This window comes from Xenopus laevis, chromosome 2L, assembly GCF_017654675.1.
Source record: "Xenopus laevis strain J_2021 chromosome 2L, Xenopus_laevis_v10.1, whole genome shotgun sequence".
Lineage (NCBI taxonomy): Eukaryota > Metazoa > Chordata > Amphibia > Anura > Pipidae > Xenopus > Xenopus laevis.
The window spans coordinates 88,612,704-88,636,635 of record NC_054373.1 but is presented as its reverse complement, the minus strand read 5'-3'; the positions used below and the strand labels follow the sequence as shown (position 1 = coordinate 88,636,635).

The 23,932-nt window shown below is 37.3% G+C and overlaps 1 long non-coding RNA gene across 1 annotated transcript; it reads right to left on the bottom strand.

The window, feature by feature from the left end:
• Positions 1 to 1,119: 1,119 nt before the first annotated feature.
• Positions 1,120 to 13,261, bottom strand: LOC108708240. The gene is made up of 2 exons (XR_005965442.1): positions 12,697 to 13,261; positions 1,120 to 2,382 (listed from the first exon to the last, which is right to left on the bottom strand). It is a non-coding gene; the product is annotated as an uncharacterized LOC108708240 (long non-coding RNA).
• Between the last annotated feature and the right edge of the window lie 10,671 nt (positions 13,262 to 23,932).

Here is a 23,932-nt window from a genome sequence, read left to right as displayed (position 1 = left end):
AATGTATGCAGATGCATGTATTTACAAAAGGTTTTTTAAGTTGCAAAATTTGATCATAAAATTGATAGGCCACCATACCACATCAAGGTAAAACCCATATGGTGGTCCCCAACTATTTATCTCTGGTCATAATACTCAAATGCTAAATTGAGCCACACTACTTGTATCCATTTCAGTATGTTAATTTTAGTGTAATGCCCTGTGGTATTAAGTTGCCTAAATGCCTTCTCATTGTACTGAAACCCAACACCACAGCGCTACATTTGTCAATGTTGTTGAACGCTCTATAATTATTGCTTTTTAATCAGCACAACTCTTTTTGTTCTTCAAGAGACAAGTTTTTAAGGTTTTTCTTTATCAGTAGGAGCTTATAAGCTATATACAATGATGCTGGCGACCTTTTTTGGACACAGGTATACATATGAACATTTCGTTCTTTTCATCAACTAGTAACCTTTGTTAATATACATTTCTGCTAAAACCTCACTTTATGGACAGAGCACATAATAGAGACACTCACTACGAACATTTGGGCAAAATATTATTGTTTCCTCTAACCGGAGTGCTGGCATCTTTGGTGGGGAAAACAGAGTCCTGTGATAGGTGCCCTTTAAAAGACTCATATGCTATGGTATGTGACTACTTTAGAAATTGATTTTGTTTCAAGGACTTACCTGGTTGAACCAATTATGTTTTCACCAAAGGAGGTGGACGCTTCACACAAGTGTTTCTTCATGTGGGTTCCTTGTGGTGGATCTTTCATACGTTCCACCACAAAGAAGTGCATTTACAAATACAGCCTGTTCTTTTCAATCAGCTTATATTAACTGTGCCACAGGGAAACAGCAAATGTGTGGCATTCCATCTGTGTTCCGTGTGGTAGAGTGAGCACAAACTGATTTGCCAAGTAATGAAATAAAAACAAAAATGGTCAACTTTTAAACCAAATCAACAACTGTATGGAGAACAATATTGTATTACCTTCAGTTGTCCATCCAGAGATTTAAAAGGGATATAAACCTCTTCTAATATCAACCCCCAAATTTAAGTATAGATGCAAGTGGTTTCTCAATCAGAAGCATGTCTTTTAGTGGTACTTGAATCATTTCACTGTTAATGAGATCAGCATGCACTTTTATTTGCAGAAGTTACATTGTATTTAAACATGAGAAGGGCAGATATAGTGCTTTAGGTTTTCAGATCTAGATAGAACAGTTTAATGCATTAGGTGAGGATTATATAAAGCTCAGAAGAATCGAAAACATCAAGCATAGAAGATACTCATTGGCAGGTGCATTGCATAAAACAAACCATTGACCCTTGAACAATGTTTATCATGCAGCATTGCTTTAAGAATTGATCTCTTTTGTAAAATTCTGAATTTCCTGTATCTCTAGATGCTTGATATGCAGCAATTTGAATATTAGACATAAGACTACAAGGACCATATCATTAATATGACTTTTTATTGAGACAGCAAGGTCTTCCATCCAGATTCTTTCTGTGAATTATATTTCTGTGAATAGTAACTAATAAGGATTATATACTAAAAACTTACACAAGATAAACACTTTGTTTCATGGTCTGGCCACACGTATATTCAGATCAAGATGTCTCAATCAAAAGGTTAAACTTCTATTGTAATAGTACAGTTATTTAAAAGTAAAGTTACCCCCATCCTGAACTGGTTTACCATGTCAGGCAATGTACAGTGGCATCATGGGACTTCCATCCAATGCCCCCCATGTACAGAAATGCTGCTTTCTTTCTCCTCTGTGGGCTATATTAGCTGCTTTATTTACATAATGCTCAGGCCTATTGAGTTGCATTTTTGATACTACAAAATTACAGACAATTTTTTTTCTTCTAAAAAGGTCTATAATGTACCTGGCCTGTCTTAAGAAAATTATGTTATTTTAAAAGAAGCAGAACATACTGTAATTTGTTCTGTATTGATATTAACACAACTTCATATGTTAATACAAAAACTAATATTTGTTTGAAGATACAAATGTGTTCCATTCAGAATATACTATTTTTCTTTCGATTTCCCTTGTTACCAACAATTATAGGATCCTAACTAATAGGATCTGAAATTATAACATTGTGCATGGATTTTTATTTAATGTAGACGTCTATGCTGAATAAATTAGCTGTGGTGACGCCATTCAATTAGATGCATGATTCCATTAATCTTGATGTTGTGGGGACCTGAGCAGGGCAGCTGTGAAGAGAGATTGCTAGTACAGTGTCTGCTCAGGTGCCAGATGCATTACTGTGCTTGATGTAAGGTGACCACAGGTCGTCTGCTGTGCAAAGATAAGGGAAATTTTGTCAGGAAAGGATGGATTTAAGGAGAATGGATTCAACCACTGATGGTATCTGAAATCATAAGAAAATAAATCCAGAGGTTTATTTCAGGCTTCGAAAATCATGGTCAGGACACATAACCCATGCACTCAGTTTAATCATACATCCGTCTCAAGCTGGGATTTATGAATAGAATAAATCTAAATATCTTTATATTGATTTAAAGTATGAATATTTAGGATTCTGTTTGACATCTCAAAAAAAAACAAAAAAAAAAAAACCTTCTCTCCGCCTTTGGCCAAACAATATTTAATTTAGTGTAGATATTGAAGAAAAATAAGGAATGAAAAGGCTGTTTGTCTATGTGCTGCACTTTGTTTTAAATTACAGTAGATTCCCTACATGCAGAGTCCAATCAGTATAATAGAAAGGTTTCTAGGGAATTCAGCATCACACATACCAATGACATAATAAAGGTTGCAATGTTTTCAAACATGTGACCAGTAAATGTGATTTGATTATTAGTTGCTAGGGGGTGGTAGTCCCAAGGTAAACTGTGTGACTTTATTTCACTGTCTATCTGACAAATGTTCATGGATGTCTTCCTGTTGTAAATGTTAATAATGCACAAACAGCTCTCATAACCCCATGGATACAGGATCCATTATCAAGAAAGCTTCAAATTACAGGAAGGTCATCCATCTCCCATAGACTCCATTTTAATCAAATAGTTTACATTTTTAAAAATGATTACCCTTTTCTCTGTAATATTAAAACACCACCTTGTACTTAATCCCGTTTAATATATAATGAATCCTTATTCATTTTCCTAATTGTAATGTATTTTTATGGATTAAATTTAAGATATGATTTTGAAGAAGACATACTGTAGTTAAATATACCTTATACTTCTCTTTAAAGTATTCTAAACTTGACCAAAAATTTTAAATAAATTAGATAAAAAGGGCAAAATATGGTACTTCAGAATGCCTTGCCTACATAAGAACCGTGAAAAAGAAGAAATTGCCATCTGCAGACAGAATGCAGTCTGTACAAATGTTAGGTATTAGCTTGGAAGTTCAGCATCTGAATGCTTACATCAGAAATTGGTTGACATTTTAAAAGTAACATTTTCACCTCCCAGATACAAGTTAAGAGTCACAACAGAAAAAAAAAAAGCAAGCAAATGAATTACAGAAATGAGATGTAACCCAGGAAAATATTACATTTATATTAACATACCAAATGTAAAAGTTGCTAGCATGTGTTCTACCGTGTTTATTGGGAGAGATTTTTTTTTTTTTTCATCTACCACATTTAAAAAATGTATGAGATTACGATTTAATTTTTTTATTTTATATGTATTCAAACATGTGGCTATATGGGCCCATTTACAACAGAGGAAGAAGATTTACAGAATGGAGAGCAAAGAGTTATGCTTATAGATGCAGTTTGGCAGCACTTGTGCATGCAAATTTACTATATGGGAAGCATGTATGCAGGACTTGGGTGTTCCCTGGCACATCATTCAGTACAAACGATGCAATGGCACAGTGGTAAATGATCCATAGAATATTTTTCAAAGCAAGAAATATTATGTGCATCCAGACACAAATACTGATTGTATCGGAAGGCATACATGGGGAAGTTATCATCCCTGAATTGTGTCTCTCATGGGAGGAGCAGGCGACTAGAGACTGCACTCTGGTAGGGATGAAATATGTTTTTTGTTTTTTAAATGTTCCTCCCGTAGCTTTAGGACAAGTGCTGGGACGGAGCTCCTGGTGCCTGTGGCCATGTTGTACCATAGCTTTTGCTTGCTATACACAAAGCTGTGGGGCCAGGAGAACTGTGCATTATACAAATGAGCCACTAAACATGGCTACCCACACTGCAAGCTCTCTCCTAGTGCAGGCAGTCTAGCACTCACAGGGAGCATTTTTAAGAAAGGAATTCAAGCTTAAAAAAACAAAGTGCACACTATTTTTCTGTATAATTTTTTAGTATCCTCATAGAAACGCAAAACTTTCCAAATATAGTCAACTGAAAATTCTGTGATAGTTTTTAAATAAAATTGATTTCACTATATTTTTTTCAGCATTTTTTTTTCTCTCTTCAAACTATCTTTATTTTGAAAGAAAGTTTGCTCTAGCACATAGTCTAGACAAAGGGTGAACACACCATGATGCAGTAGATATAGCTTTGACTTGTGCATAAAGAGATTGCTGAGATGTGGATAGTGAAGAATAACTTCTGAATGGTAAAAAAAAAAAGAAGTATCTAGATTTAGAGGTCACATTTTTATTTTCACGATAGTTCCCCCTTAACTTTTGAATAGGACCCAAATAATAAATAAATTAAAGGAGAAGGGACAATTAAAACTAAGTAACCTTTTTTAAGAAAGGTCTATACAAATACACTAGTAAACCCTCAAAGTAATGCTGTGCAGAGTCCTCTGTCAAAAGAAACACCACATTCCTTTTTTTTCCTATTGTGTATACATGGACTTCTGTATCAGACTTTATGTTTTCAGTTAAACCTCCAGAGCTTGGGCTTGAGTATGCTCAGTTTGCTCCTCTACCCCCTCCCTCCTCCCCTCCCTGCTATAATCTGATCTCAGCGCTATGAGCGAGCAGGGAGAGACTTAGGCAGGAAATGATGTCACAGCAAGCTAATGGAGATATTGTCTAGAGATGTTTACTCAGGTATAGAAAAGAATTCTAAAGTATAAAAAGGTGTCCTTGCTTGCACTGTTGTGGGTAATCTATTGGCAATAAAATGCCTAGGTAGATTTCATTCAACAAAATCCAGTATTTTCCCGAGTCATAGGTTAAGAATCATTACTACAACCTCATTAATTTTGTGATGCCTACCTTGAAGAGGTAGGCTGGGATCCTTTAAAAGGGAAAGTTTTTACCCTTTGATTTCTTTTATAAATGATTTCTTATTCTTCCGCAGTCTAACCTATAGTTGATTTCTAATAAAGCTACCTTCACCAAAGGGCATACTTTATCATAATAGCAGCACAGTGTTGGGGGGGGGGGGGTTTACAGTTAATCACCCTTCAGATGCCTCCTTTACACAGCAGAGGTCGGATATTAGCCTGACCTGCCAATATCACACAGACACCTGCTGCAGTTCACATTTAATGCATCGCTAAACACACAACTTTGGAAGCAGCCAACTTCAGAGCTAAAAGATCTAGATTGATTTCCCATCTCTTGTCTTTTCCAATTAAATCCCCAAGCATCAAAGTGGGCAGTAAAATAATTAGAGGTTAGGTGGCAATGTTTGGAGTGAATTCCTTGACAATTGTGAGTGACATAACTGTGTCTCTAACACTTGGCTCCTAATCTGATTCTTTATTAACATAACATGCCTTTTCATTATTCTAATTAGTGTCAGCAATGATTGACTGCAGAGGTGCAGGCTGAAATCTTTATTCAAACACAATTAACTTGAAAGATGTCTAATGTTATAACTAATAAAGAAGTAGATACAGTATTTTATATAAAACCCAAATTAGCAATCCTTCTGCCAGAAAGAGACTTGCAGTTATGTTGATAACTTTTTAATGTACAACTGCAGAAAAAGCAAAACAGGAATAGCAAGTACAGAAGACAACGTGAGGACACTGTGCTGATATTTATCTTACATGGGATATTTATGTATCGCTCTTGATTAATCTCATGGGATTCTTAGACTTGCAGTAAACCCAAGCAACCACACAATGTCACTGTAAACCCATTACAGTCAGCCCCGAAATCTGGCAACATAAATTAATGTTTTATATGTACACTGCTGAACGCTGGGATTTAATTTAATAGGCTCTTACACAACACAATATCTCAGAATTGTTTTTTTTGTTTTTATCAACAAAATGTTACCCTAATGAAGCGGATATTTCCCTGGTATCTACTGTAAATTTTACAAGGCCACCCTTTAAAAATAGTCACATATGGGCTAATATTAAGAGGTGACTAGGTGAGGATTAAAGGCATGTAAACTAACCTCATGTCCAGTGGTGAGGGCATCTGCCCTATTTTACTTTGCTTAAAAAATTGCAAAAAATTCCCCAATATGCCTGGGAGTCAAAGGATCTGTTGGGTCTTTTTTGCCATTGGGTTTTTTTCTCAGCTTTTTTCCTTGCAGCAAATGCATTGGATTTAATGGCCATTTTTACTCACATTTTTTTCCTGCTTAAAACAAAATGCATGGTGAAATTCTACTGCAGATGCCACAAACTTTGTAAACCCTTATTTCTCTTTTTTCTGATGGATCTTTGTATGGCTCTTTTACACGTGTAAGGAGGATGTGAAATGCATTCAGTTATTCCAGTGTAGATAGTTTGTCCAGCAGGTGGCACCAATCTCTAAGGTTGGCTTGTAGGGAATTCCTCTTCAGGAGTTTATAAAAGGGAGAGCCAGGCAATTCCGCTTCTGGTCTAAGAGGAACTATTAGCAGAATAGGCAACTTGCCCAGTCTGAAGGAAAAGGCAGCTGGACTTAGCAAGGACTATGGTACAAAGAAGTTCAATGTGTTGGGATCACCTCAGAGGTCATTAAATAGCTGCAATGATGATGAAGAGCAGGCACTCAAAGAGCAGCCTCCGCATCTGACATCAAATTTTTATTCAGGTACACAAGGAGGATGTCTGGAATGGCTAATCACACTCTACTAGTACCATTTCACAGGACCGGGGTACTGGAGACTTCTGCGAGAGCGAGAATGCTATGAAAGTAGTTATTGTAGTGATAGTAACTGAAGATATACCAAAGTCAAATCAGATCACATGTTTTGTGCACTTGCCATCCCCTGTGTGGAGCTACTTTAATAAAGCCTGCCTGATTCACCGCATTGACGTTTGAGATGTCTACATTACACAGAAAAGGCCTTTCCAATGCCCATTACCCCTGAAGGATGTCCACTTTACACATGGTGCATAAGTGTATATTTGTGAGTTAGAGGAATCTCGCTGTTCTATATTATGAATGTCTATCAAGCTAGGGTTGCCACCTGTCCAGTTTTGACTTAGACAGTTTGGATTTGGGAAGGGATCGGACTCCCCAGATTGACGCAGCGATTGGCCAATCAATGATCCCACATCAAAGCCCGCCCATGAGGTCACTGCACCATCACCACCACGCCCCTGCTATGTCACCACACCACCTCGAGTTAGCGATGTGGAAATAGGCAACCCTATACCAAGCACAAAACAAATAGAGCATGTCACGTTTAAAGGTTGCAGTAAAACTCAACTGCAATAAAACACAATGCTGAACTCACCTGAGAATATAATTGAATAAATCAGTTGATGCATTTAGGGGAGTGTTAACCTGTTTTAAATGCATGCTAAATGCACACCAAAGAAAACAACCCTGTCTACAAGAACCTTAAATGGTAAAATGAGTCCAATGTTCCCTCTAAGGTGTGCGCTTGTGCACACTAATTTTGAGGCCAGATCAAACAAATTGTGTTATGCACAAAAAATTCTGAAAGGGGGCGCAGTTTTTAAAAACTGTGCACAAAAGTTTCAAATCTGCATACAAAAGAATTTTTCTTTGTACATATAGCCAAGAAGGAACTACATGGAGTCAATCATTATTTCAACAACAATAATAATAATAATAATAATAATTCCTTTTGCCACAATGCACTTAGTCATCTTCCCCCAGTTGCAAATAACACCCTAATTTGCAACAGTTTGCAAGTAGATGCATCCAGAGATGCACTCTGTGCCCTGCTAAAGAATAGAAAGATGCAAAACATAGTAACATTCCATGTATGGGCAGAGGTGCTAAGTGTATGGCAGTAAGTGGCACAAGTTTGCACCTCTGTCCATACTAAATGAGCCATGTATATTATGTCTATACTAAATAGATTAACATTTAACACCACTCCTTTTTCTGCAGCATGCAATTCAATACTAAGTATTAATAATATTAACACGTATTTCTAAAGCACCAGCACATTCCACTGTACTATACAACAGAAGGGTGTATACATCAAACAAATACTAATCAATACAGAAGGTAACAAGGACCTTTCTCAATGGAGCATAAATCTACAAAGTAGCAATTTTCTAACATTGAAAATACATATGTTTATAGTGGATCTTTCTGAATTTGACACTAATAATCAAAGAAAAATAAAACAGATTGGTAGAATTCATAAATGGGGACCCCCTAACAAGCGTTTTCAAATGCTAACAAACCGCCTTTTACAGGGGCCACCTGTTACATACAATGCTGTTCTTTCTTTACCTTGGTGGTCGACAAACGAAAGGATCAGGCCAAGCCAGATGGGTGCCTAAGGCAACCCGGCAGGCCGCTGGCATGGCCTCTGAAGAATATTGGGCTCATAGATTGTATTTTTTGATATTGTCCTAAACATAGATATTCTCTCATGGGAACAGGCCTGATATTCCAATCTCACAAGGATAATGAAGTGTGTCTAGGGACAGATGTCTGGAAATTAATGATCTGATGTAGACTGGGTGACTGAGAATGTCGGAGATTGTATCTTGGAGAAACGATGTAAAGACAAGGTATATTTACTTTTTAAGAGGATGACTGGCATTTAATGGCATGGGAACCTACATTTAAAGGTGTCTCAGATGCCTGGGGTCAAACAACTGTGAAAACAAAGACAATTGGTAAAGATCCCAATCCTTTTTAAGGAGGTTTGTTTTATATATTCATTGTATGCTTTGTATGTAGGGATGTAGCGAACGTCGGAAAAAAAGTTCGAACATATTCGCGAACTTGCGTCAAAAATGCGAACGGTTCGCGAACGTCGCGAACCCCATAGACTTCAATGGGAAGGCGAATTTTAAAAGCTAGAAAAGACATTTCTGGCCAGAAAAATGATTTTAAAGTTGTTTAAAGGGTGCAACGACCTGGACAGTGGCATGCCAGAGGGGGATCAAGGGCAAAAATGTATCTGAAAAATACATTGTTGACACAGCGCTGCGTTTTGTGCTGTAAAGGGCAGAAATCACACTACGTCACTCAGGTGATGTTTCTGGACACGGAATGTGAAAAAGCTCACACAGCTAGGTGGCACTTGGTTAAAGACTGGGCAAACAATGCCTGCAAGGGCAACGTATACAATAGTGGATACGGAATATATTATTGCTGCTGTAAAAACATCACTCAGGTGATGTTTACGGACACGGAATTATTATTGTTATTTAGACAGAATGTGAAAAAGCTCACACAGCTAGGTGGCACTTGCATACCTCCCAACTGTCCCTCTTTTGACCACTCAACCCCCTGTCCCTCTTTTGTACTGGAAAGTCCCTCTTTTCTCTGCACTGAACAGCCAGAAAAAAAACAGTTTCTAACTTAATTAGCTTTTGGCAGAGAGCTCAGAACAGCTAACAGGTGCAAACAAGATACTTTGTAACAATTTTGACTCTGGTTGGTGCTGGTGGTGGTGAACTACTAGGAGGAGCAGCACACCAGTCCCACTCCCCAACACAGCTAGACTAATAGCACTGGGCTCTTATAGTAGCAAAGTAAAAAAACAAGAAAGAAAATAAAAGCAGTCCTTACAAGGACTATTGGGTTACAGGCAGCAGTCAGCAGATGAGAGATCAGAAGCAGTGCCCACAGCAGCTACATACAGAGCACTGCAGTAGAAGGTAGATTACTAGCCAGCAAAGCTACCTAACCTAAAATGTCCCTCAAATCCCTGCAGAGTTCTGTCCCTACAATACAGAGCAGTATCAAGTAGATTACTAGCCAGCAAACTTACTGTCAACTGTCCCTCAAATCACTAACAGCTCTCTCCCTACACTAGCTCTTCCAAGCACACACAGGCAGAATGAAAAAACGCTGCAGGGCTTCAGTTTATATATGGAAGGGGAGTGGTCCAGGAGGGAGAGCTTCCTGATTGGCTGCCATGTATCTGCTGGTCTGGCAGCCAAGCGCCAGCTAAGGCGAACCTAAATTGGCGAACGTCGCACGACGTTCGCGAACATTCGGCGAGCGCGAACAGTCGATGTTCGCGCGAACAAGTTCGCCGGCGAACAGTCCGCGACATCCCTATTTGTATGTTTGGTAGGTTTTTAATATTAATATTAGTTAGTTTGTGTATATGTCTTTTTAAGTAGTTTTCTGTGATAAATTGTAAGGTTTCAGGGATTTAAAAGGACTTGCAAAAATATGGAAATATGGACTCTAACATAAGTGATACGACATTGCCATCTTCTGGTGGTTACACAAAAGGACTTTTGATTTAAAGACAAAGAACTCTTTTGCCATTGGTTCAAAGTTCATCAAAGGAATTCCTCAGGAAAAGTTGTATAAATGGACTGCTCTCAAACTGCAGTTCAGCTCATCTTGACTTCTAACACCATCAAGAAAAAATGAAACATCGAGAGCTCACATATAAACTGAGAGAGGAAAATATCCATCAGAGGAACAGGGAAGGTATTGGAACACTACTACTGGAGAAAAGAAGAATTTGCATTCCAATACTTTATACTCTCTAGCATCATCTAAGAACTTTGTCAGGTCTATTACATTCACTGTCTTGCATAGCTTGAATAAATTCTTCCATTGGTAAGCCTAAATTGGACTGTATTTTTGTTAGGGATCAATTTCTAACAGCCTCGACTGCACATGCACGCGCGTCCGGAACTGTGCATTCGTCTGGAACCAATATTTCAATTCGTGCTGGAGAGTTGGTGGGAGAGAAAGTGACTGGACCAGGGGTAGGCTGAAAGAAGAGGTACGTGCTTGGATCCCTCAATTAGTTGCACCTTAGGCACATGCCTCTTCTGCCTACCCCTAGTTCTGGGCCTGGAGAGGATCTTTCCCAGATATGCCCACCAACGACAGGGCAATATCAGGTTAATACGAGGGTTCAGCCCTTGGGCCAAACAATTGGATTATATGAAGGAAATGGATGCAGATGGGTCGTAGGACCGCATCAGATTTAATCTGCCCATGTATAGCCAACTTTGAGTTGCATGACACAATGGTAATTCTATCACAGTAACTACACAGCATTAGGGATGGGCGAATTGGACCCATTTTGTTTCGGCAAAAATTTGCCGCTGACGAAATGACGCCGACGCCCATAGACTTTAATGGGCGTCGGCAACATTTTTTTGACGCACGGCTTTTAATTTTGACACACAACGCCATCGGTGAAACAAGGTGAAAAAATTCGCCCATCCCTACACAACATCGCAACCTCCGCAAAAATTAAAAATTAAAAAGTCAACCTGAAAAATAGAAAACATAATTCTAAGCAACTTTGCAATATACATTCATTATAAATTTTCTATGGCTTTTAAGTTATTTGTATATGTATTGCTATTAAAAGCAATGTTTGTCCAATTCTAATCTCTGCCCCGGTGGCTCACTGTTGATACAATATAAGACAAGGCAGCTTAATAACAGACCTGCCTTTGCTGGAGACTTGCAACATTGTTTAAAAAGGAAACAACCAGGAGTTAAGCAATTGCAGCTTTAAATAGCAAAATGTTTTTTTACACATAACTTTAAAAGCACTGACAAGTTTTTAATAAACGTATATTAGAAAGTTTTTTTCTTTTATTAGGCAAATTTTTATTTTGTGGTTGACTTGTCCTTTAAAGAGATTGCTAAGAACAGGGCATTAAACATATTAGCATATATGAATAACCCCTTCAAAGGTTTTTAAAACATTTAAACAAAAACTTGCTTTGTCTTATGATTCCAAAGAAAAAAAGCAAGTCAGCCTAATAAATAAAATTGTTTAAATATTAAAAATAGGCTATATTTTGGAAATGTCTGGATAATGTGTTTCTGAATAATAGAGCTCATGTCTTTAGCATAAATGCAGAGGGGTATTTCTGTATTGCAAATAGGATTTTGATCTAGTGTAGAAGTGATTATTTATTGTACTGTGTTAAGTTGTTTAGTTTTAGAGAAAGACCAACTGTTTTAAAATTGCTTTCAGATTGTATCTGTAATGTCGTTCCCTACATAGATATAATGCTTAAAATGTAAATGAATGGTAATGGAGCCTTTTGAACAGTTCAACACATTTCAGAGGACAAACGCTGTATATTAAAGTTCAAGATCAATTCCCTGCAGTCACAATGTATGCAAGGAAATTGAAATCAGACTTGACTTATTGCTTCTTTTCACAAAGGAAAGAAAACTAGGGTATGTCCTTGCTTATATTCAAAGTACTGGATTATGTTTACACATTATAGCTGACTTTTCAAAACTGTGATGCTGGCCCTTAAGTGGGTGGGGATCCTGAAAGACAACTAGGGGGAGATTTAAAATATTTAAAAAAAATTCAGCTTAAAAATATTGGTACAAATGTATACCCATAAATACAAAAAAAAAAACAGACAATGAACACAGTATTAAGTAAACTCACCACTTCATTCAATGGGTCCAGGTGCACATGCCCAAGACTTTCAGCTGAAGAAGTATGCCATATTCAAATCTGTCCAACTCTCAATAGGAAGAGAGAGGGGGAGACCTGTAGCCCAGAGTTTAATAAGGTCAAATAAAAACCTAGTGATTCTTCAAATGGATCCCACTTTGAATAACATTTTGGGAAATAGTTGCAGGTTTTTTACCAGGGGGACTAAAACTCTAGGAAATAAATTATCACCCAGTATGGGAACATCTAGGGGCTGTGAGCAGGATCAGACAGTTCTTTAACAGGGTAAAGTCCATTTATTGTTCACTCTGTGGGCAAACCAGCATAAAAAAAACAAAATCCTTGCCAGACTTGGGCTCTAACTAACACACAGAGCATTTTCCCCTCTCTACTACTGGTTCCCTACTGGGATTCCTGGCCAAACACAAAAATACAACTTCACAGAGTCGCAGTACCGTTACAGAGTCCTTTTTTTTTTGGGAAAACAAACAGCAGCTCCAAACTGTTTCACTCAGATCCCATGTCTCAATCCTCTCAGCATGTAGCTCAATCCTAATCTGAGAATCTCCCCTCTCTAGCAGATATCAGATCTCGCCTGCTAATTATTCCCCAGGTGAGACTTTCTAGGGGAATTAACCCACTCAGGACTTCTGTACATATGGGAGTAAAGCTGGCCATAGACACAAAGATCTCATCATATGAATCGAGGATTTGTATGATTTTCGGACTGTGTGTGGAGAGTCCGACATTTTTCGTCCGGCAGAGATCGGTCGTTTGGTCGATCGGACAGGTTAAAAGATTTCTGTCGGCTGCCGATAATATCTCTGCGTGTATTGCCGATCGTATGATTTTCAGTGGGAGACTGTCACTAGCTTTGGTCGGACATAACTTTCGTACGATTGCTGTAGGGGCAGAACATCAGCTGATCTGTTATTTTCTACTTTATTTGATCTGAATGGTTAGTGGCAGGTCGGGAGATGGGGAAGTCCGATTGTACGTTGATTCATATGATCGGATCTTTGCGTCTGTGGCCATCTTAAGACATGAATTTAGGGGAAATATATCTCCCTTCAAACTGTTCTCCAGTTTCCAGTTCACAGGGCCCATTTATTAAATCTCAAATTTATCTGGTTGAGATTTTTAAGGGGAAATGTATTATACCCCAAAGATCCTAAAAATCTAAATCCAAAAGTACTCCATTTCAAACCTGTCGAGGTCATGTAGAAGTCAATGGCAGATGTCCCTAAAGTTGTTTCTTGACATTGTGATTTGCTGGTTAAAGTCTGGGTTTTTGTCTGATAATCTAAGAAAGTTGAGTTTTCGCAAATTAAAATCCTTACTAGTATGCGACAGAGGAGCTCACTGCATGAATCTCCCGTGAATTACCTGCAAGTTCCCAACCACTCCCACTCGGCAACAGCTTTCAACATATGCAAAATATTCACAGCTCAGGATCAACCGCAATTTCTCAGATAATCGTGATGAAATGTTCTCTCTTTATTTCATCCATTAAAAATCTGTCAGCAAAGATATCGCAACGGTACAGTGCCTACATGTACAAAATGCTGACCCGTTTTGTGACGACGTGGTTCACACGTGAGCATAATTACATCATACAAAAAGGCATAACTTTATAGATACATACCATCTTAGAAACATTTCAAGTTATACACACTTGTTAAATCAACATAAAACTTCTTTAAAAGCAAAGCCTTTTTATTATCAGATTCTAATATACAAAGGTGAGGTATGATGCTATATCTCATATTACTTCATTTTCTCTATATATACTGTCAGTCCATATGTGTGACTTCTCTCATTCACCTTTCAACCTTTTCTTTAATTACATGAACTCTTTTAAATAAGGCACATACACTACCCTTTTCATCTATTGTTAGATATCTAAGTAATATTTGATTTTCCAATCCTTATTTAGTCCTGCTGGTTGCTCAGTTTCTAAACCACCAAACCTCTCTTTTATTCAAAAGTTTCTCAATATCGCCCCTTCTCTTTCCTAATTTCAGGTGTTCTATACCTTGTAAGGAGATACATTTCTCATTACCATTATCTTCACTCAAGATATGATCTGCTTTTGGTCCTGAGCTGTGAATATTTTGTATATGTTTTTCGCAAGTTAAAATTTGATAAATCGAGTTTTCAGAGGATCATTCTTACCAAAAGAATTGACGCTCAATTTTGTCGTGATGTTTTGTCGCTCCAATTTTTTGTGAAAAATTATTGATAAATGAGTTCAATTTGTGGAAAGGAGTTTTGGCGACTTTGTTTTAATAAAACACAAAGATTCATTCAAGTTTTAGTAAATAACGCCCTAGAGTCCAGAAGAGTAATTGGTTGACTACAATGGGAAATTACAAATGTGGAGCAACCAGGTGTATTATGTGTATTTATATAAATAAAGCACAACATATAAAGGCCTATTTATCAAACATCAGATTTTAGTAGTTTTTAGAGGTTTTGAAACCACAACTAAACTAACAAACTGTAAAACTATGAATGTCATTACATTTATTAAAAGATCAGAATAAAACAAGTATGAATGAAAAATTATGCTGCTTGATTCACTGAAAAATGTGAATACTTCTAAATCTCTAGAAGTTTTTCAGACAATTCCTAGTGAAAAAATATCTAAAAACCTCTAAAAGTATGAATGTGATTAAAAACTGTCCAATAGAATCAGCGCATTCCCATTGACTTTGATAGAACCTCGACAACTTTTACCTGGCGAATTTCGAATTAGAGGTTTTCATGGTTTTTACACATAATAAATCTCTAATTTAATTTTACACAGCATAATAAATATCCCCCTAAATTTTAGACTTGACATTTGGGGTCGATCTTCTGGACCTGTAAGAGGTACATAAAGCCAAAAATTCAGAAAAACACTGAATTAAAAAGAAACAGACATATGAATTTTTTTTAGTTACACTAAAAAAATTCTAATTTATCCCCAACAATATTCTCAATTTCTCAAAAAATGTCAAAAACAAGAAACACTAACTAGTATTTCACTAACTAGTATTTAAAGGAGAAGATCACTAGGGGTTCCAAATTTCAATCTTTTTGTGTTTCACTATATCTACTGCACATGGGCACCTGGACCGGAGTGTCAATGAAAAAGATATTGGTGGGATGTAGCACTACCCCAGGCTGGTGTGCCACCCCTTTAAGCCAGCAGTTTTATTGCCTTTTTAACATATTCCACAAGGTGTATTATTGTAAAAGGGGAAAGTTTTTTTTATATAACAAATGTCACTTGATCAGAAGTCGTGAGATCATGAGTAAAGTTTTAGCATTGTACTGCATATACATAGCAAGTGACGTTTTTGTCAAGTTTATTAGAGAGAGGGCAGAATGTTTTGGATGGGAACTTTGAAGAGGCAGGATGGGCAGTGCAGCTGTGTTTAAAAAAAGCAGAAAGAACATCCATTCCCAGAGTGCATTGCTTTTACTTGGAACAAGGAACGGAAGGTGGGAATGATTCTGCCTCTGGGGTGGGAAAATGACCTGTTCGAGTCAGGGGCAGGGAATAACACTCAATAAAAGCTTGCATTTTTGTTACTGACACTCCTTTCATTCTTTTAGTTTTGCCAGTCTAATTTACAAGCAAAACAAGCAAAAAATATGTGAATTACACTGACCATAATTTTTTATAGTATGCCATTTATGACTTCAAACTTCCTAATCAGTAAAGACTAGTCTTGAAGACTTTCCAAATTTAACAAAACCTTGCTGACACTGGGAGGTCAAAGTTGTATCACAAATATTTTCCCAAGGTTGGCAGCATTGCCAATAAAACGCCAATGAAACTGTATTAAATGCGATTGTGTTGTTTTGCTAGTAACCAGTATTGCGGTGCTAGTGAATATGGCTAGTTTAGCAAAATGGAAACAAGACCATTTAATCTCCTTTTCTCATAAAAACCATGGAATGCTTGGATTGAGCTGTGATGGACCATTGTATTCAAATCCTAATAACGGTATTATTTATGGTGCTTGGCATGTAAAGTGAACATAAAGGCTAATTAAATATACTTAAATGAGGTTTTAGCAGAATTAATAAGGAACAAATAATCATTCAGTCCTAGCTGAACATTTTAAAGAGTGCAAACAGTTAGAGGGTTATTTAGCTGCTAATAAAGTATACGCTTTTACTGAGACTGTGGGGAAATTAGCAGAATACCAGGCACAAAATTACTTATCAGAGTCATTTATTTAGAAAAAACTGAAAGAGTTGCATGGTCTGTAGAGAAACAGTAGACCATATTATTGTGTAATCAATGCACCATCTCTGTATATGAAGAACAGCGTTGATGTTGGACTGCTTTTGGATCATGCTAGGCTTGTGATTCAGTAATTGCTGGAGTATCTAGGTTCATCATATGATAACTGAAAAAATAATTACTCCAAGCTGTGTCTATAACAAATTGCCATTTACTGATTAGAGGGGTTGCGGCAGAAACTATTTTGGACAAAACCATTAATATCAGGGAAAACACTTGTCACAGTCGCCACCCTAAATCCAGAACCAATGCTAAGCACCCTGTTCTCGGCTCTTGCTTCCGCCTTTAACAGCCGCCTTTCACCTCGGGAGGAGCCCTCGGCTAATCGGATGCCGCCAGGTCTTATTAAGAGAGGTGCCAAGCAAAGGGTTCTGAACGAGCAAAGAGAAAAGGGGCACAATGGAAATGCAAAGTCTTTTGGGCAGAAGGTGGCGGTACAAGGCGTACACAGAAATCATAGTCAGATCAGGCCGGGTCGGGACAGGCAGAGTACAAACGGAGTCAGGCAGGCAAGGGTCCAACCAGGAGATCAATCAGAGGGGATATGGATACAGAAGAGTCGGTTACCAGGCAGGGTCAGGATTCCAGAAGTCAGGATAATCACAAACAGGCAGGGGTCACAACAGATAATCAGAATCAGAAACTTAGACAGCACAGGGGCACCAGGAACTCTATGAGAAGAAACCTATAATGGGCAAGGCAGCCCTAATGCGCCTTTTAAACTTTCAAACTTCGAGCCAGTGCGCGCTGACATAACCAAGTCAGCGTGAATGCGCCTGTAAAGAGACCAGAGGTGCGCGCGCCCTTAGTGCTCACAACGTCGAAGAAGAGGATGCGGCTCGCAGCAGGCGTCCCTTCCGATCCCCTCCCACTAGACCACCACGGTAACTTGTTACAACACTATATAAACCACCATATATCAAAAGCCATTGGACAAACCATGATATCTAATGTATGACAGCTTTCTCCCCGAACACTCTACAGACAGGCTTAATGATATAATTGTATATAATTGATTCCACTGAAAGGAATCCCCACCTCAAAACACTCAAAGCAGACTTCATTAACAGGTGATACAAGTTACAACCCAACGATTGTGGATCAATAAATTCAAAGAGCCACCAGGATTGCCAGGAGTCAACTTCTACAGTATAAAGAAAACCTAAAATGAATCAGTGCCTCTAGTTGTCGCATACAATCCACAACTAAAGACCCTTTAGGTTCAGGGACCTACAGGGTACACTTCATAAAGATGAGAGGCTCAAAAGCATATTCCCAGAACCACTACTTCGAGCATTTAGGCAGCCTTCAAATTAATAACAAGAAGTGACCTATCACAGCCCACCAAAAATGGAACATATCCCTGTGGCAAAAAATAATGCTAAACCTGCCCACACATCCTGATCTCAGACAGAATACAGATTCTGGACACATTAGAGGAATACAGCATCCATAGCCAGTATATATGTTCTTCTTCCAATGTGGTCAGATGCCAAAAGAAGGACTGTATACAGGAGAAACTGGTCCAAGTCTGAGAATGACGAACAAATTTGCTAATCTCCCGTGAAAATTTCCAGGCAAAATTTCATCTGCATCAAAATTTTTCGGACGTGCTTTTGAAAAGTCACTCACGTCAAAGTCAGTGCTCGTCAACACTATTCGGACGCCCATTGACTTCAAACTTTCTGATTTCACAATTTTCCAGCAAATGTTTTGGGGAGAAATTCACCTATCAGTAGTTTACACCTTAAACAGAGATGGACATTCTTTTTTGTTGGCCATTTGATCTATGAGCTGAATGTTTTATATACTGTGTGTATATATATATATATATATATATATATATATATATATATATATATATATATATATATATATAGATATATATATATATATATATATATATATATATATATATATATATATATATATAAATGTAGTTAGGAGCACTCACAGGTGTAGTGATAAAGAAGTATCTTTTATTGGAGTATTACAAACTCTCCCACATCAACGCGTTTCGGTTCTCTCTGTGGTGTTCCCTATATATTAGGGAACACCACAGCTTCATTGTATTCAGCTTGAAAACAGAAATAAAATGTTCTGAAAGCTTGCGATGATTATCTTAGTTAGATGATAAGGAAACTGCTATTTCTGTGATGTTCTAGCTTGTTCTCATAGCGAGTTCATACTGCAGAAGGGTTGGCTTGAAAATAGGTACCCCCATGCTTCAGTTAGCTCACACTGTCACCTCCAGTACTATCCGCAGCCCATGCATTCAATATTTGTTTATCTGGGCTAATTTTGGAGTTTAGAAGTTAGTCTCAGAGGTATCTTTATAATTGAGAGTGAATAATGAATGGATGAACCTCAATGGTATTATAAAATGAATTGTTCGAATTTGGGTAAAGTGGATTAAAATTTTGCCAGATATTCAAAACTATCTGTTCAAATGATTTAATGAAGCTTGATTAGAAAATTAATTTTAACACTCTATGCCCATTAAAAAATGTGTATCATGGGAAAGAGTATGACTCTAGTACTTGGTCTACAATATGGTTATACTGTCTGCCACATATGGTTATACTGTCTGCCACCTACAGCTATCTGGAGTTATCTCATTAGGAAACAAATGAGGAATATAACAAATGTCGGGAAACCCCTATGTCATAGTAGATTTATGTTGGTCACACAAGGGATTACATAGAAATATATGAGGAAATAGATGGACTTTTCTGGCCAGATTCTGGCTTCCGTATAACAAAATACAGGGGGATTTAAGGATGTAATTTTAATTGGACAGTTAGGAATTATAGAGGATAATGTCAAAAGACAGCTGGAATGGTGTAAGTGTTATCTAATCAGGCAGTTTTCACACATACATGAAGGTTCCAAAGTGTGTAATTTAATGATATATTGAGTGTATCACCAGAAATGTCATTCTGTCTGCCTTTGTTCAGTATGCAGGCCTGATTTCTTTAGCATGTTGCTCAAGAGAACAATCTTCTGTTAACTGCAAATCTTGGAGCTATTTTAACAGACTGTAATGAGATATTTCGATTAAAATATTACCCGGCGGGATAATGGCTGTACATTTTTATCATTTTTATCATAGAAAAATGCATGCGCATATTTAACAGTGCCAGTGAGTAAACAACATTATGGTTCTGATATATAATATAATTCCTTATTCCCTTTTTGGGTGCAAAATAACTGAATCGCAAGGGATCGTACTGTATATTAAGGGGACACGGTCCAAATGCAATAGTATTTTGCCAAAAATGCACATTTTCCCAAGTTTATATGCACAATGCTGTCAGACGAAACACTTTTCACCTATGCCATTGTAAATGAGCCCTATGATTGTCCATTCATTTAATCTTTGTTTTTCTTTTGAGATTGCTTTATGAATGAGATAATAGATACAATTAACCAAAGGACAAAGTAGAGAACAGGCAGTAGCCCATCCAGTTCAGCTTGCTCATACATACCTTTGTTTGTTAAGTACTACATTTTCTGTACATCTCCAGTACCTACTAATCTTCATTTTCTCTGCTAAAAGCAAGAGTTGTCCTTTAGTGTTATTGAGACTGCCTGCATTTTGCTGAACAAGGACTTATTTAATTTAACATAAACTAATGTATTGTAGAATGTTTATGTAATGTGAATTTCCATACAGTCTATTAAAATGAATTCCATATCCCTGACTTAATGGAGAATGCATGTGTGTTATAACAATAAAGAGCTCAGGGTACACTGCCATAGCTTTTTAGCTTAAGCTCTCTTTGGGAAAAAAGAATAGTTACAATCTCAAAATGATATTCTAAATAAAAAAACATAACTTACTTGATCCTTGGGGGATTCTACGTGCTTATCCTGATGAGTAGCCTGACTTCACTTGACATATACCGGTAGTCCTTAATTTTTTTTTTTTAAATGCTTATAATTACATTGACAATATGCCTCAATCATATAAACATCACTACAAAATTAACATTAAGGGGCAAATTCATCAAGGGTCGAATGGCGAGGGTTAATTAACCCTCGATATTCGACTGGGAATATCAAAATATCATATCGAAGGATTTTGCGCAAATAGTTCGATCGTACGATCGAAGGAATAATCATTCGATCGAATGATTAAATCTGCCCCCCTTCAACACTCACATGTAATGTCCTCTAGCACTCACATGAATAACAGAAGCACACCTAGCATTAGGAGCATATTTTTACCCCACTATTGCATGTTTTTATTACAATAGGTTACTTCTTGCTGTAACTGGCAAATTGACTGTGATTCAGAAAGCTCAGCAGATGGTTAAATTCTGCTATCATTATGAGGGCTGGAGACACCCCTGCACATAATATACATAGACTCTGGAGCTTAGATACAAATGAATTCGTGTTTGAATAGTAAAATTCCCATTGCAGTTTCAGTATTCTCTTGAATATTCAGGATTTACATGCATACATTAAGAGAGCTTTGCCCCCAAGAACCTACTAATGTCTCATTGATTTGATATAATGCAATATGTAAACCTACATTTCATATATCAAAAGCAGGCCCAGGAAAGATACATTAACCACGCACCATCTGTCTTTAATGGGCAGTGTATGTTATTATAGGGAATAATGTTTGTTAATAAACATAATAATATTATGTTGACTTTTACGCTGCTGAACAGCAATTACACCTTACTACGGGGGACATTTACAACTGGTCGAATGTGAGGGTTAATTAACCCTCAATATTCAACCGTCGAAGTAAAATCCTTCGACTTCGAATATCGAGGATTTTAATTCATCGATCAAACAATTTTCCTTCGATAAAAAAATACTTAGAAAGCTTATGGGGACCTTCACCATAGGCTAACATTGGTGCTCGGTAGGTTTTAGGTGGCGAAGTAGGTGGTCGAAGTTTTTTTTAAAGAGACAGTACTTCAACTATCGAATGGTCGAATAGTCGAAAGATTTTTAGTTTGAATCATTCAATTCGAAGTCGTAGTCGAAGGTCGAAGTAGTTTTTTTCCTTCTAATCCTTCACTCGAGTAAATGTGCCCCTTAATGTTGCAAATGTGTGGTAGCAAGTTAGGATGTTGCAAACACTCATGGGTACAGTACCACTATTTTGCCCTTAAAAAAACCTCCTAGAGCAGAAGTCCCTCTGTGAATGGCCCTTATTGATCAGAGATCATCTAGAAGTGAATATTCTCCTTCAAGCTATCCTTTAAAAATCGGAGTAAAATGAATAAATAAAAACCGCAATTCATTTTTGTTCTTCTCGTTTTAGCAGTTTCTGTGATGATTTAATAATTCATAGACGTGTTCTCTGCAGAGCCAGCACTGACACAAATTACACTTTACTGTATTCATGGGGATATCTTTTTCTGCAATATGCATAATCATACATTCCCCTGATTTCCAGTTACATTAAACATCTAAAGTATGAAGCCATCCATCTCCCTGGCTGCATTTTCACTTTCTCTCTCAACGTTTTTATTTTTTATTTTTTCACAAAATCTTTTAACTGCAGTGACCTGAACCACTAACTTGCGAATGCCATTTATAATCTCTGCAGCACTTTCAACTATGTGAAGAATACTGCAGTTTAATAAAGGCTATAGGGACACCGGATTACAGTAGCCAAGTAGTGTTTAATTAATGGTTCCTCTTTTTGCCCTAGAAGAGTAAAACCTGCCAAAGTTGCCTGACCTTAAGTTTTTATTTCTTAAAATACCATTTATATTTTCTTCTACAAATTTATATCATGATTATGATATTATGATTTGCTGATTCTAATACATAGTATACAGTTCTCATATTATTATACCAGCTAATATACTCATTCTTGACTCAGTTATTCAGATGGAGGATTGTAAATAGTGGGGCATGAATATATAAATGTACATGTAGCACACCTGTGAGTGTATTGTGAAAGTATGGCTTTAGTGCTTGCCCAGTGCTACTGAAACCCTTATTCCCTGTAACTCCCTGTAACTCCTGGCACCCTGTATTACCGCCTTGTCCTGTCTCATCCACTAGGAGGATTTCAGCCAAGTAATTCAAGTGGATACCCGGTTAGCCATGCACCTTCCAAACCTTTAGTAAATGATCCAGGTCACAGATATTTCTGGCATCAATTAACTATGTATTAATGTTCAACAACTAAATAATAGAAAGTGACAAACACTCATTTGAGGTCGATCAAGCTCAGTTTATAACATTCCTTCCCAGAGATAAGATAAGGGGGTCTATAAGGATTACCACACTCCTATGCACAGATTACTCCCAGGGAATGATTCACTATTTTCTGTGATCCCCAATTTGGGCTCTTGTATCTTGGCACCCTAGCTGGTCCTCAACTCACCCATCAAAGTCCCTATACTAGCGGGGTCCTAACCCATCTTGTTGGAGTGAAACACTTCTTACTACCTTCCCAAGTCTCGCTTTTACTCCTAGGGGTATATTTGAACAAGCTAATAGATGATTGTGAGTATGCAAATGGATGTTTTGTGTGTATCATTTCTTCACTTTCTCATCATATAGTAATAATTAACATTTTTTTTTCTTACTATTACTAGCTTTTTCCTCTGCCACATATCACTTTACCTCTTCATTATGCCATTAAATAGTCCTGGCTGTCTCCTTCATTCCTCAAAGTGTGATTTGTCACCCAACCCAATTGTACTGTGATCTTTCTCCTTCAATACTACTTTTTTTTAGTTTTCCAACCTGTTGAACAATAACAATACCTGATTATATCATGCAATTTATGAGCATTATGTACTATAAGCCAAACACAATATTATATGAACTCTAGATATCATTCCTTTTGTCTTTCACTTGACCACTTGCATCCTCATTTTATATGCAGCTGCAAACATTAAGGGGCAGAATTATCAAGGGTCAAATTTTGAAGTAAAAAATACT